Source organism: Sus scrofa, chromosome 7, assembly GCF_054392235.1.
Source record: "Sus scrofa isolate SSC_HxYL_T2T_F1_AM1 chromosome 7, Sscrofa_HxYL_maternal_Yorkshire_Landrace_v2.0, whole genome shotgun sequence".
Lineage (NCBI taxonomy): Eukaryota > Metazoa > Chordata > Mammalia > Artiodactyla > Suidae > Sus > Sus scrofa.
Genome location: NC_139389.1, coordinates 67,098,646 through 67,112,526, shown reverse-complemented (window position 1 = coordinate 67,112,526; position 13,881 = coordinate 67,098,646). Strand labels below are relative to the sequence as shown.

The window sequence follows — 13,881 nt, the reverse complement described above, 5'->3', positions numbered from 1 at the left end:
AATTTTCACTCTTGTTTGGCAGCCCAGAACCTCTCTAAACTGCTATGGCTGCTGCTGAGCAAGAGGAGGAAGCCTTTGAGCAAGGCCCAGCCTCCACCCTGAACTGTCTCCAGCTCTTCCTCCACACAACTGATGTGTCCCCCTGCAGCCTCCCCATTGCCTCAGGGTAAGGCTCTGACTTCTGCCTTATTGTTCGTCCTCTGTTATCTGGCCCCTGTCTACCCTCCTATATCCACCCCTTACCACACACCAACCCTTTAGGGCTCCCTGTCTTCTTGTCAGACTGGACAACCTTGTTCTTGGCCTTTGCATATTCTGCAACTTTTAACTGGAAGGCCATCCTTCCCCTGGCTGCCTCCTATGCATGCCTCCAGTTGTACATGGGTGCCACGTCCTTTGGAAAGCCTTCCCTGGCCAACTTAGACTGGATTAGGTGGTCCTAGCCCAGGTTCTCATTGTGCCACATCTTATATATTATGCCCTGGAATTGCAGTAGTCCATTTGTGTCTTCCTAAAATTGGGATCTGAAGGATAGGAGTTTGCCTATTCTTCACAAAATCTGGCAAGTCATTCCAAGCTTCTTATACTGACACAATTTTTTTAAAGCTGTTTGTAGTGGGGGAGAGATGGGGAGTATCTTCCTTCTTTCTGAGCAAGGCATCCAACCTAGGAACTGTAAAAGCAAAGACTGATAAATTTGACTACGGAAAAATAAACATTTCCACCTAGCAATAGCCCAAAGGCAAAGTCAAAAGACAAACAACAAACTGGAGAAATTATCTGCAGTTCCTATAACAAAGGACTAAATCCCCTAATACAAAGAGCTCCTCTACGTTGATTAGAAAAAGACCAAGAACACAAAAGTGAGCAGAGTATAAAGACAGAGTTCATATAAGCACACACACACCTGAAACATAAAATATGTTTAATTACAATCACAAGGAGAATGGTGCAAATTAAACTACACTGAGATGAAAATTTTTTACTTACTAGATTGGTGAGGGTGTGAGGAAATGGCACCTTCATACATTGCTGGTAGGAATGTAAAATGATACAGCCTCTTTGGAGAATGATCTGGAAATAACTATTAAAATTACACATGCATCTTACCTTTTGACCTAGCAGTTCTACTTCCACAGATACACTCCCCTATATGACATCGTGTCTGAATAAGGCTATTCTTTGTAGCATTGCCTATGGTAGTAAAAGACTGGAAACACTCTCACCATCTCACAACTGAAAGTTGGTTAAGTAAATCAGTCATTCCTGCACTGGAACACCACACAGCCCCAAGACAAAGAGTGAGAAAGCTCTCTAGGGCTGGTAGGGGATGACGTCTGAGATAAAATGGTCAACAAAATGCAAGATGGAGAACAATGTGTATTGCATGCTAGCTTGTGTATAAAAAAATGAGGGGAGAGAAGGAGGATCTATTCATATTGACTTGTATTTGCTCAAATACCTATTGACAAATGAGGATCCAGTCTATCGTTTGCCTCTCAGCAGGGGAGCTGGGGGATTGAGATACAGGTGGGAGGCTGACTTCATTTTAAGTTTTGAGCCAGATGAATATAGTATCCACCACAAGCCCCTAAATACATACATTTTGAAAAAGGTTCCTTCTGCCCTTTATCCAGAAGGTTTTTTTGTTTGTTTGTTTGTTTTTTAAATGACTTGGCAGAGAGTTAATGCAGAAGACTTGGCAGGAGCATCTGGAGATTTCCATTAAGGCCCTTGGAGTAGAAACAGTCTGTTTTTCTTGTCATGAGCTAACAGAGGAAGATGACTTCTGAGTGCCCCAGGTGCTCCTTATAAGCCTTTCGAGGTCCCTGATCTCAAGGAGCTTATGGTCTTATGAGAAGAAGACTCAAGGCTTTAAAACAAAACAATCAAGTGACAGAGAAAATCAGAAGTGAGACTGTGTGGCATACACTCTAAATGCCATGATGCAAAATTGAGAAACAGCCAGGGTGGGCCTTTTGGAGGGAGTGGAACTCCTTGGCTGATGCTCACTGGAGGACAGCGTAGTTAGAGTGGTGGCGAAGAGTGGAGAGCCGCTGCCACATGCTTGATGTGGGATACCTGGGCAGGAATGAGACTTTGTGCACTGGAAAGTCGGGAGCTGTACATCCGGGGAGCCACCCTGTGGGTGCGGAGTGCCTTAAAGATCAGCTGCATGGTACATGAGGGACAGATTGGAGGCAAGAAGCTGGAGTCAGATGCTAAGTCAGGGAGGCCAGACTGTGCTGAAGGCCTGGGGCACACCCGTGGTTCTGGAAAGGGAGGGGATGACAAAGCAAGTGATGTTGTGAAGGAAAATCGGTATGATTAGAAAGTGCGGAAACCACAGTCATTGTGACAAGTGGGGGGAAGGGGAACTTAATGACAATAGTGTGCCCGGTCGCGCAAGACTTATTAATAATCTCCAGTTCCACCCACTGAAAAGAATTTTGCTTTGTCTGCCAGGTATTTCTCTCAAGATTATTCAGCCGGCACCTCATGGTTCCTGGGCATTTTGTGGTATAGGATTAAGAAAAAACAGATTGAGATATATAACTGAAGAGATGGGAGGAAAGGGGAAGGAATCTTACTTTTTGGGTTGGTACAGAGTCTTCTTTATTGTGTCAAGTTCTGCTAATGGGTAAAGGGAGAGAAAAATAGAGCACGGAGCAGAGACTTGGTTAATTCCATCCTAAGGAGCGGAAAGGGGCCTGAGGGGACGAATGGCAGCAGAGCCGTGCAGGCTGGCTAGACGTTTGGGAGTTGGCTTAATAGAACCTCCAAGCCGCTAAGAGGTACAAGAAGATAAGAGTGGGGAATAAAGGGATTTTTGAGCAATGTGGCTGAGGATTGTGAGTTTGACACATTTAGTGTTCTTCAAGAAACCCAAGTAAGGAGTTCCACATGGCTCTGCAGAAACAGATCTGACTAGCATCCATGGAGACACAGGTTGGATCCCTGACCTTGTTTAGTGGGTTAAGGATCCGACATTGCGGTGAGCTGTGGTGTACGTTGCAGACTCGGCTCAGATCTGGTGTTGCTGTGGCTGTGGCGTAGACCAGCAGCTACAGCTCCCATTTGACCCCTAGCCTGGGCCACCTCCATATGCCACAGGTGCAGCCATAAAAAGACAAAAACAAATAAAATGTTCAGGAAACACTTTTCAATAAACACACATTAAAAAAAATGTAAAGTTTGGGTCTTTAAAAACATTTATTTAGGAGTTCCCATCATGGCTCAGTGGAAATGAATCTGACAAGTATCCATGAAGATGCAGGTTCAATCCCTGGCCTCACTCAGTGGGTTAATGATCCGCTGTTGCCATGAGCTGCAGTGTAGGTCGCAGACACAGCTCAGAACTGGAGTTGCTATGGCTGTGGTGTAAGCTGGCAGCTACAGCTCCGATTGGACCCCTAGCTTGGGAACCTCCATATGACAGTGGTGTGGCCCTAAAAAGACCAAAAAAAAAAATTAATTAATTTAAAGTTATAGTTGATTTACAGTATTACACTAGTTTCAACGTAGTCAATATTTTGTAGATTATACTCCATTTAAAGGTATTATAAAATATTGACTCTATGCCCTGTGCTATATAATATATCCTTGTAGCTTATTTATTTTATACATAGTAGTTTGTACCTTTTCATCCCCTTTCCCTATATTTCCCCTGCGTCATCCCCTCTCCCCAGTGCAATCACTAGAATATTGGATCTTTTCAATTCCTTTGCCAGCATGTGCTTCTCTGCATGTGACTCCATACAGGACTGGGTCATACGGAGCCCCAGCTTCTACATGGGTTATGTGTATGTGTAATGCTGAGAGTTTCCTTGATTTCATTTCACCCTCCTAATACTACAGGTGTTCCTGTAATGCTGAGAGTTTCCTTGATTTCATTTCACCCTCCTAATACTACAGCCTCACGACAAAACCAACTAGTATGTTTTATTCCATTTTATAGATGGGAAAGAGAAGGTCACTCAGCCAATTTCTCTTTCTGTCCTAAAGTTACCTCCAAACATGCTGTTGCCACTGCTGAACCAGAGCTCCCACCCTCGTTAGCATTTACCTCCCTGGGATCTATTGAAACACCTTCTCCACCACACACAACCACCATCACCACCACCACAAAATACCTTTTTTTATATTTTTATATTTAAAAAAATTTTTTTTTATCTTTCAGCCCTGACTTTATTTTATTTATTTATTTATTTATTTAATTCTCCCACTGTACAGCAAGGGGATCAAGTTATCCTTACATGTATACATTACAACTACATTTTTTTCCCCACCCTTTGTTCTGTTGCAACATGAGTATCTAGACATAGTTCTCAATGCTACTCAGTAGGATCTCCTTGTAAATCTGTTCTAAGTTGTGTCTGATAAGCCCAAGCTCCCAGTCCCTCCCACTCCCTCCCCCTCCCATCAGGCAGCCACAAGTCTTTTCTTCAAGTCCATGATTTTCTTTTCTGAGGAGATAAATACCTTTTTTTTTAAAGTCCCAATTTAGCAGCTGCTTCATTATGTTTTTCTTCCTGTAGCTTCTTTCATACACATATTACAGTTTCTAAAGCAGCATGAAAAAAGTGTCACACAATTGCCTCTGAACAAAGAGCCCTAGAGTCAGATCCCAGTGACTGACAGGGTGTTTACACCAAGAGCTGCCTAGTGGAACAAAATGTCTGTAATATTTGAGGCAGGTTTGGTGCCACCTGGAACAAGGCAAGGGGAAGGAGCAGGCCAGAGAACTGGTGGTTGTCTAATAGCAAAGGAATGCCAGGAGTAGCTGGGTGTGAAGGTAAAAGGCAGATGGGAGAATCGAGCTTCAGGGCCTTTGGAGGACATGCCGCTAATCCACCTGTGACGTGGGAGCATGTCATCCCCTTGCTGCCTGGTCTCATGGTGGCTTTATCTGCTGAGACTACAGGGTTACCCTTTGCCTACTGGCCCAGATAGCAGCTCCCTGGGGATTGGAGGCCCAGCAGATTCCTTTTTGGGCCTCTGGATTCCTGGAAGAGCAGGGAGAGTTCAAATGTGCCTTCTGTTTACGTGGACAAGGTAGGTGAGGGCTGAAATGTTTCTAACTATAGCGATGGGCTTGGAAGCTGCCAGTAGAGACACGTGGATACATGCAGGAAGGAGAGGCTGGAATGCTCCTCAGGGCCTGCTGTGGAGCTTGTAAGCGGAGGTGAAGATCATTTCCTGCTCTCTAGAGAGATGACAGCTTGGGAGCTCATATGTCATTTAGAACTTCTGAAATCACTCTCCTGGTAGGAGAGAAGTTGAGCTCTGGAGTCCCACTCTTGAGAGGAAGTTGGCATGATGGAAACCAGGCAGAGAAGGCTATGGAAGGGTACTCATGTTTATCTGGCATCTGGCCTGTGCCAGACATGTGCATTGCACACCTTATCTCATTTAATCCTCTAAGCAACCTTTAAGATGGGTTTTGCTATACCCATTGTAAAAAATAAAAACCCAATGCTCAGAGAGAAGGCTTTAAAAACCTTCCTGGGAGTTCCCGTCATTGCTCGATGGAAATGACTCCAACTGGTATCCATGAGGATACGGGTTTGATCCCTGTCCTCGCTCAGTGGGTTGGCGATCCGGCATTGCTGTGGGCTATGGTGTAGGGTGGCAGCTGCAGCTCTGATTCAACCCCTATCCTGGTAACTTCCATATGCTGTGGGTGCAGCCCTAAAAAGCAAAGAAACAAAAAAACCAACCAAAAAAACAGAAAAACAATTAAAAACCCTCCTAACTATAAACCAAGACATGGCCTCTTAGAGGGGAGTGTAGAAATGGGTGATGGTGCTGCTCACACAAGCTGGACCTGAGTTGGGAGTAGAGAGATGTGCAATTAGGCTGACCATGGATTTTGTTGTCCAAAGCAGGCTCTTCTGAGTGTGAAAAGGGGCAATAAATATACCAGGACAATAGGCATTAACTGGGACTGTCCTGGGAAAACCAGGATATATGGTTACCCTACCACAGAGCACCAGATGGAAATACAGCTCAGAAGCCTTATCCTGTGGAGTAACAGCTACCGTTCATAACGTAATCCTCAGAGTTCCTTTCGTGGTTCAGTGGAAACGAATCTGACTAGCAGCCATAAGGATGCAGTTTCCTTCCCTGGCCTTGCTCAGTGGGTTAAAGATCCAGCGTTGCCATGAGCTGTGGTGTAGGTTGTAATGCGCCTTGGATGTGGCTGTGGTGTAGGCTGTAGCTCCAATTCGACCCCTAGCCTGGGAACCTCCATATGCCATGGGTGTGGCCCTAAAAAGACTATATATATAAAACGTAATATAGGTGGAGATCACTCCCTAAGGTGGAGATCATTATCCCCTTTGACAGATTAGCAAACTGAGGCTCAAAGATGTTACTTAACTTCTCAAGTTCTCACAGCTCTTAAGAAGGGCTCCGGCTGGCTCCAAGCCCTTTGTTCTTTCTGTGTGTCATCCTGCTTCCCAGGAAGCCCAGGGCCTTTGGAGGAAGACCAGAGGAAGAGGCCAAATGGAGAAACAGAGCTAGAAGCCTTGGGTCTTGGAGTGTGACAGAACAGGTGACAGTCTCTATGTGGCCTCTCCCAGGACTGGCATGCCAGCAGTGGCTGGGAAAGGTGGCTGAGTATATGATGAGAGGCTGGGGGCAGGGTGGAGGCTTCAAAGGCTTCCGCAGCCTTCCCTGATCTTCTTGGACTTTCAGGGGGGCTGTGGCCAAGGTCAGGAATTTCTAGAGGAAAAAACTCTTCACTGTATTGCCCCGTGTCTATGACTGTTGAACAAGAACAGTGAGAAATCAAATGGCAGGAACCATCTTGGAACCAGGACTGTCCCCTCTGATCTATAGATCCTGCTCTGGCTCCAGCTCAGTCCCTCTGAGACTCCTGGAAAGACTGTGGAGACCTGGGATGCAGAAATACACTAGGTCAGGGGCAAAAAGTCTGCAAGATCACGCACCAGTGGAGTGTTTGTGAGCCTTAGAGTTAGTTCCTGCTACCTTCACTAGCCAGCCTGACCTTCTAGGAGGGGGTCCACAGCCATAGCACAAATGATGGAAGGCCCGGTCCAAATCTCCGATGGCTTCTGCAGCCTCCTTAACTTGCTGCATCACAGGTGGATGGGCAGGGAGTTGTCCACCATCATCCAGCCATTCAGACCACACCACCTCTGGGCACTCAGACCTGGGCTGACAGAGCTGGCAGAACTGATAAGGGAAGAGAAGTCCCTGCCCTCAGGGATGACCAGTCTGCCTTGCGTACCTCACTCAAGTACAGCAGCCTGAGGCCTCTGCAAGCCAGTGTTGCATAATCAAGGGATGATCATATTTCTTCATTTATTTAAAAAAATTTTTAAAAATTAATACACTTGGAGTTACCTTTGTGGCTCAGTGGTTAAGGAATCCAACTAGGAACCATGAGGTTGCGGGTTCGATCCCTGGCCTTGCTCAGTGGGTTAAGGATCTGGCGTTTCCATGAGCTGTGGTGTAGGTTGCAGATGCGGCTTGGATCCCACGTTGCTGTGGCTCTGGTGTAGGCCAGTGGCTACAGCTCTGATTAGACCCCTAACCTGGGAACCTCCTTATGCCGCAGGAGTGGCCCTAGAAAAGGCAAAAAAACAAACAAACAAAAAAAAAATTACACTTAATTTTTTAATTTTAATTTTTGTCTTTTTAGGGCTGCACCCTCAGCATATGGAAGTTCCCAGGCTAGGGGTCGAATTAGAGCTGCAGCTGCCAGCCTACATCACAGCTCATGGCAATGCCGGATCCTTAATCCACTGAGCAAGGCCAGGGATCAAATCTGCATCCTCATGGATGCTAGTCAGGTTTGTTACCACTGAACTACAATGGGAACTCCAATAGACTTTTATTTTTTTGAACAGTTCCAGGTTCACAGTGAAATTGAGTGGAAAGTACAGAGAGTTCCCATATACCACTCTCTCCACACATGTACACCCTCCCGCTACTCATTCTTTTTTTCCAAATTCTGTGTTCCAGACACTGTCCTGGACAAAGGCCAGCCCTGTTCTCAAGGCACTTCTGGTTCAGTGAGTAGCCAAAAGAGCAGATAGACGAGCCCAGGGAGGAAGGGATGGAGGTAAGTAGGCCTGGGGTGGCAAGGGAGCCCAGTAGGACAGCTCACCCAGCCTGCAGGGGTGGTCTGAGGAACAAGGGAGGATCTCAGAGGAGGTTGTACTTGGGCTGAATTCTAAAGGAGGTGTGGGCATTAACGGGAGTGGGGTACAGCGTGTGCAAAGGCCTGTGCCCAGATAGCCCCTTTGACCCAGGTTCTGGGTTTGGTTCTGAGGTTGGATGTGGTAGGTGGAGGTGGGAGGAGCCCCATTCTGCAAAACCAAAAGCCAAGGAGTTTAGTTTTAGGAGGAGGGGCCAGATGGTCCATAGAAGGTGGGCTTACTTGTGTAGGTGGGGCCACTACTGGCCCTTGAAAGAGTTGGAAAGCTTGGAAACTGAATTGTACATTTTGTGGCTTCAAATGTGTCCTGAAGATTCTTCAAGCCTTTTCACTGATGCCTCAAATGCTAGCCCCTTGAGGACAGGATAATTTTTCTGATGTCCTAGGGGCTAACACCTGCTTCCCTTCTGCCATGATATAGTCTTAACCAACAGTCTCACATCTCATAAAAAAGCAAGTAAGGCTCACCCAGCATAAGTCTGTGTCCAGAAGGGCTTCTCTGATCATGTCAGGTTTTCTCCATTTATTCATTCCTGGTGGTAGTTTCAGAGAAGAGAGGCACAAGCAAAAAGAATGCTTTTTTTGTTTGTTTGTTTTCTTTTTTGGCCACCCCTCAGCATATGGAGTTGTTCCCAGGCCAGGAATCAAACCTGTGTCCTGGTGCTGCAGAGATGCTGTTGATCCTCTTGCGCCACAGAGGGAACCCCAATTCTTTTCTTTTTTTCTTTTTTTTTTTTTTGTCTTTTTTTTGCTATTTCTTTGGGCCGCTCCAGCGGCATATGGAGGTTCCCAGGCTAGGGGTCCAATCGGAGCTGTAGCCACTGGCCTACGCCAGAGCCACAGCAACTCGGGATCCGAGGTGCATCTGCGACCTACACCACAGCTCATGCCAACGCCGGATCGTTAACCCACTGAGCAGGGGCAGGGACCGAACCCGCAACCTCTTGGTTCCTAGTCGGATTCATTAACCACTGCGCCACGACGGAACTCCCCCAATTCTTTTCTAATAGAGCAAGCTGATTAAGGCACAGGGAGGGCAAGGACTTGGACCCGTCTTCCCCGCATGCCTGAGGCAGAGCCTGAGCCCCCTGGGAGGGGAAGCAGACAGGCCCAGGGTACCCTCCGTTTGCTTGTAGAAAATGGAGAAAGTAAAGTATGCCCTTTCCCTGGGGCTGTGAAAGAGGGATGAGGATGAAGGCTCCCTGAGGCCATTGGGGAGCACAGATGGTCACAGGCTAGATTAGGGAATCCCAGAGCAGTCCTGCCCTGGGAGACAAACCTCTTCTCCTTCCCCACTGCTCCAGGCATGCAGCAGAGGAGTCCCACCCAGGGGACAAGAGCACACTCCTCTTATCAGCTTCTGGCGAAGGAGACTCGTATGTTCTGAGCATTGTGTGCCAGGCTCTTCCTGTTGCATATATGACTGTACTTCATCCATCATCTTGTGAGGTGGGTACTGTTATAACCCCCATTTTACTGTTGAGTAAACTGAGACTGGGAGAAGGGAAGTGACTCACACAATCAGGTGAGTGGCAGTGCTGGAACTCAGGCCCAGGTCTGCTTGTTTACAAAGCTCACACTCTGCCATGCATCCTCTTGCTCCATTTGGGCAGGATGAAGTCATGTGGAAATGGAAGGGCTTTGCCTAGTCAGATAAAGTAACATCGTGCCTTAGTCATTCATTCATTCACTTGATCCATCTTCTTTCTATATGTACCTGGTGCCAGAAACTGTGCTAAGTGTTGGGGATACAGTGAGAAGCAGAAGCAGATGTGCTCGCAACCCTCAGGGCTAACTGTCTAGTGGGAGACCTTTATCAGACAAGGAAGAGGGAACACTCTAATAAGTACCATGGAAGAAAAGTCAGGGGTGCTATGAGAAGAGTAGCCATGGGGCCTAGATTAGTGGTGGTTGGGGGGGGGGTGCGGAACTTCAGCAAAGACTTCCTGGAGGAAGTGAGCAGAAGAAATATGACTGGGAAGTTCCCATCGTGGCTTAGCAGTAACGAATCAGACTAGCATCCATGAGGATGTGGGTTTGATCCCTGGCCTCACTCAGTGGGTTAAGAATCCAGCGTTGCTGTGGCTGTGGGTAGGCAGGCAGCTGCATCTCAGATTGGACCCCTAGCCTGGGAACTTCCATATGCTGCAGGTGTGGCCCTAAAAAGACCCCTCCCCCAAAAAGATGAGTAAACAGGCGTTAGTCAGAGAAAGGTGAAACAGAATATTCCAGGTCAAGTCTACTGTATGTGAAAAGGTGGGAAGGAGAGGGCTAGTAGGGGGAACTGAAATAAGAATCATGAATAGGGCAGAAGGTAGCGGGTGAAGGGGATAAGGTGGGCAGTGGCACAATGGGACAGGACCCGGGAGCCACAGCAAGTGGCTGTGGGAAACCAAGGCTGGTGCCTGTGAAATGGGAACTTCCTATCTTTCCCATGAGCTAAAGTGAACATACAACAGTGTGTGTAGCTTCCCCAAAATTTTGAGCTACATTAATGATGGCATAGCATGTAGGTCAAAGGAGGACATTGTTCCTCCTTCTGGCTCAGACTGCACCTCTTGAGTTGTGATCCTTTCAGGGCCCCCACTGCCCAGCTTCTGCAGGGGAAGACCCAGCATGCTGAACAGATGCACAAAAACCAGACTGGATGAACAGGGAAGAGCAGCCTCAGGAGACAGGAGTGTGTCCTAGACCTCTGAGGAATCTCCTGGAAGCAAAGTCCAACCCCATAGAGGGAAGAACATCATGGCACTTAGGGCTTTAGAAAAATGGGAGGTAATGAGCCTCTTATGCTGGGGAGCAGATACTGGAGGACCAGAGAGGTGGAGAAGGCCCCTGCTTAGCTTAATGGGTGGTCTAGACTCAGTTCTTGGCATTGATTGAGTACATAGTGTCTGCCTTTTCCTTTCCACCTCTGAAATGAAGGCTCATCATATTTGTCCCCAAAACACATGTCATTGGCCATGCAAATGGTGACCCTGGCTAGCCTGGGGTGGGCTCTACATTTGTTTTCCTTAGACTACTTTGGGGAAGCCAGGTTTTAGGAATAGTAATAGTCTCAGACCTGTGAGCAGGCAGCAGCTGCTCACCATCTGAAGTCATTTTCCAGGGCACTCCTTTCAGAATCTTGAGTGTTTTCTGATACTCCAGACCTTCCAGCTCTCCATCATGGAGTCCCCACTCAATCAGAACCTAGGAGAAGCCAACAAACCCCTCCTTACTTCCTCATCAACTATGTATACACTGAGACTTCCCAGAACTCCCTTGTTTGTTTAAAGAAAGCTGTCCTGGTTCTCATATCCCAGAATTGACATTCTTGATCCCCTCTGTCTCTGACATTCTTTTAGTCCCCAGACATTGCCTTCTTTCTTGACAAGGGCTCCAATCTATGCCCTCTGAAACTTCCCACTGCCAGCTACTGGCCTCCAGACCTAGCCTCCTCAATGATCCTGTCACCTTTTTTCTACTTCCCATTTGGTTTCTCTGCTGAGTTCTGGGGGCCAAAGCCAGTCAAAAATTTTTTTAAAAAATTGAAGTATAACATATGCTATACCACCCAGGTCAAGCTAGAGAACACTTTCAGGTCCATCTTTTTAAAATGGCTCCATCCTTGGGAATTCCATTGTGGTGCAGGAGAAACGAATCTGACTAGGAACCATGAGGTTGTGGGTTCGATCCCTGGCCTAGCTCTATGGGTTTAGGATCCGGAGTTGCTGTGAGCTGTGGTGTAGGTCACAGACGGGACTCAGATCCTGTGTTGCTGTGGCTGTGGCATAGGCTGGCAGCTGTAGCTGTGATTAGACCCCTAGCCTGGGAACCTCCATATGCAACGAGAGTGGCTCTAAAAAACAAAATAATAATGATAGTAATAGTAATAATAATAATAAATAAATAAATAAATAAAATGGCTCCATCTTCTAGCCCTACTGCTTTATGTTGAACATTTGGCAGGTGTTGCCTTTCATTCCAACTAGCTACAGGAGAGGAAGCATCTGTGTGCATTTTTGCCTCACTCACCTGACCTAACACAGTGCAAGGTCCACAGGAGGTGCACCTTGAGGTCCATTAGGTGGAAGAGTGTAGAGTTTCCCAAGTATGTCGTAGCATATGTGCCCAGTTGCCCCTCAGAAATGTGGGAGAGGTGACAGATGAAGGATGGGGTCATCAGAGTGCAGGAGAAGCCCTGAGCACCGAGTATGTAGGTTCCACTCAGGTGACTGGCCACCTCCCGCCCACCACCTGGGGTGATATGTACAGGTTTAGAGGCACACATTCCCAGCTGAGGGCTCAGGCATATGGAACTCCTTGTATGGAATGTCCTTTAGAGGGCTCTGGGTACAGCATAGAGCTGGCCAAGTTCTCATCCTGGGCCCAGGAGCCCTAGGTTTGGATATCCACCATGGTAGGATCAGAGAACTCAAGGAATAGGGCCAGCCCCAGCTCAGGGGAGCCTTTGAAGTTAGATGTCTGGTATAGAATGCTCTGAGGGAGGCCGGGGTGCACAGATTCTCACTTGGAAGCCAAGACCTTCCCTCTTGGCTTCTCTTGCTCAGGGAGGCCAATCACTCCCTTCCTCTTCCTTCATGGCCTTGCTTAGGAGTTGGTACCCTCAAGGAATCAGAGCCTTGATCTGTGCTTGAGCAGCAAAGTGGGGACAGCAAGGAGCTGGAGGGATGAGGGGAGGCAGTACGGTGTGAGTATGTGGTACATGAAGTCCAACAGCTGTCCTAAAGAACCATGTCTCCAGGCTATTGGATGATTTAAAGACACCTTCTTTGCTCTAAGACACCCTCAGTCAGGGTCTTCCCCTTAGATGGCCTTCCCTCAGACCACATTGCTCCTGTCTCCTCTCATCTGTTTGATTGTAGTAGATCTTATCATTAAGGATGGGTTGTATGCCTCCATGATTGGTAGAGGCATGATCATGAGCATATGGTGTTAATAGGAAAGGAGAGAGAGAAGGAAGAGAAGTGCACGCACATCAGTGGTCAACACAGATGACAGGACTGACTGAGTTACCTTAGAGCAGCTTCTGAATAGGGAAGGCTGGGGTGTTAAATATTTCCTGAGTGTCTATGGTATGCAAAGCACTCGCTTAAATATGATCTGCAAGGGCATATTATCCTTCTTTTACTAAGAGGGAAGCTGATGCTTAGAGGATTTACCCAATCAGAGTCAAAAAATGTGGAGATGGAGTTTGAGCCAGGTATGTGCAACTCCAAGGTTGACCTTCTTTCTCTTCCATGGGAAGTGATCTCTAGGTGCTATTTGTATGCCTTTAGGATGGGATGTCAGCCCTAAAACAAAGATCCAGTCTCTAGACCCTTGAGGTAAGTCTTCAATATGTAAGAGAGGCCAAAAAACAGAAACAGGGAACTCAAAAACAAAGATGCTGCAAAGAGAAGAAGAAAATGTCAAGGAAACTATTACTGATAATCTTAGAGAGACTGGAAGAGATATTGCATCCTGAAACAAGAACAAGATGCCACAAAAAAAGGATCAAAGAACAAGTAAAAAATTTAAAATGCGATAACAAAGTGGTAGAAATATAAATAACAAAGAAACCTTTCAGAAAGTTAAACAGAAAGAAACAGAGATGGGATAATAGATTAAAACAGATTCAACATCTGACTGATTAAATTTCTTGAAAGACAGAACAGAGACAACAGTTGGGGAAAGGATATTGAAAAAGA

At 46.7% G+C, this 13,881-nt stretch overlaps 1 protein-coding gene across 18 annotated transcripts in view; it reads left to right on the top strand.

The window, feature by feature from the left end:
• PPCDC (phosphopantothenoylcysteine decarboxylase) overlaps positions 1-13,881 on the top strand; it is an 83,035-nt gene that overhangs the window by 26,489 nt on the left and 42,665 nt on the right. For 9 of the 18 annotated variants that reach the window (XR_014808909.1, XR_014808901.1, XR_014808914.1 and 6 more), the window contains 3 exons: positions 23-166; positions 7,993-8,092; positions 9,493-9,637. The gene's annotated coding sequence lies outside the window, so the exon portion shown is untranslated. Of the gene's footprint in view, positions 1-22; positions 167-7,992; positions 8,093-9,492; positions 12,043-13,881 lie in introns of those variants that run through there. The other 9 variants (XR_014808912.1, XR_014808911.1, XR_014808910.1 and 6 more) reach the window with 2 other exon arrangements.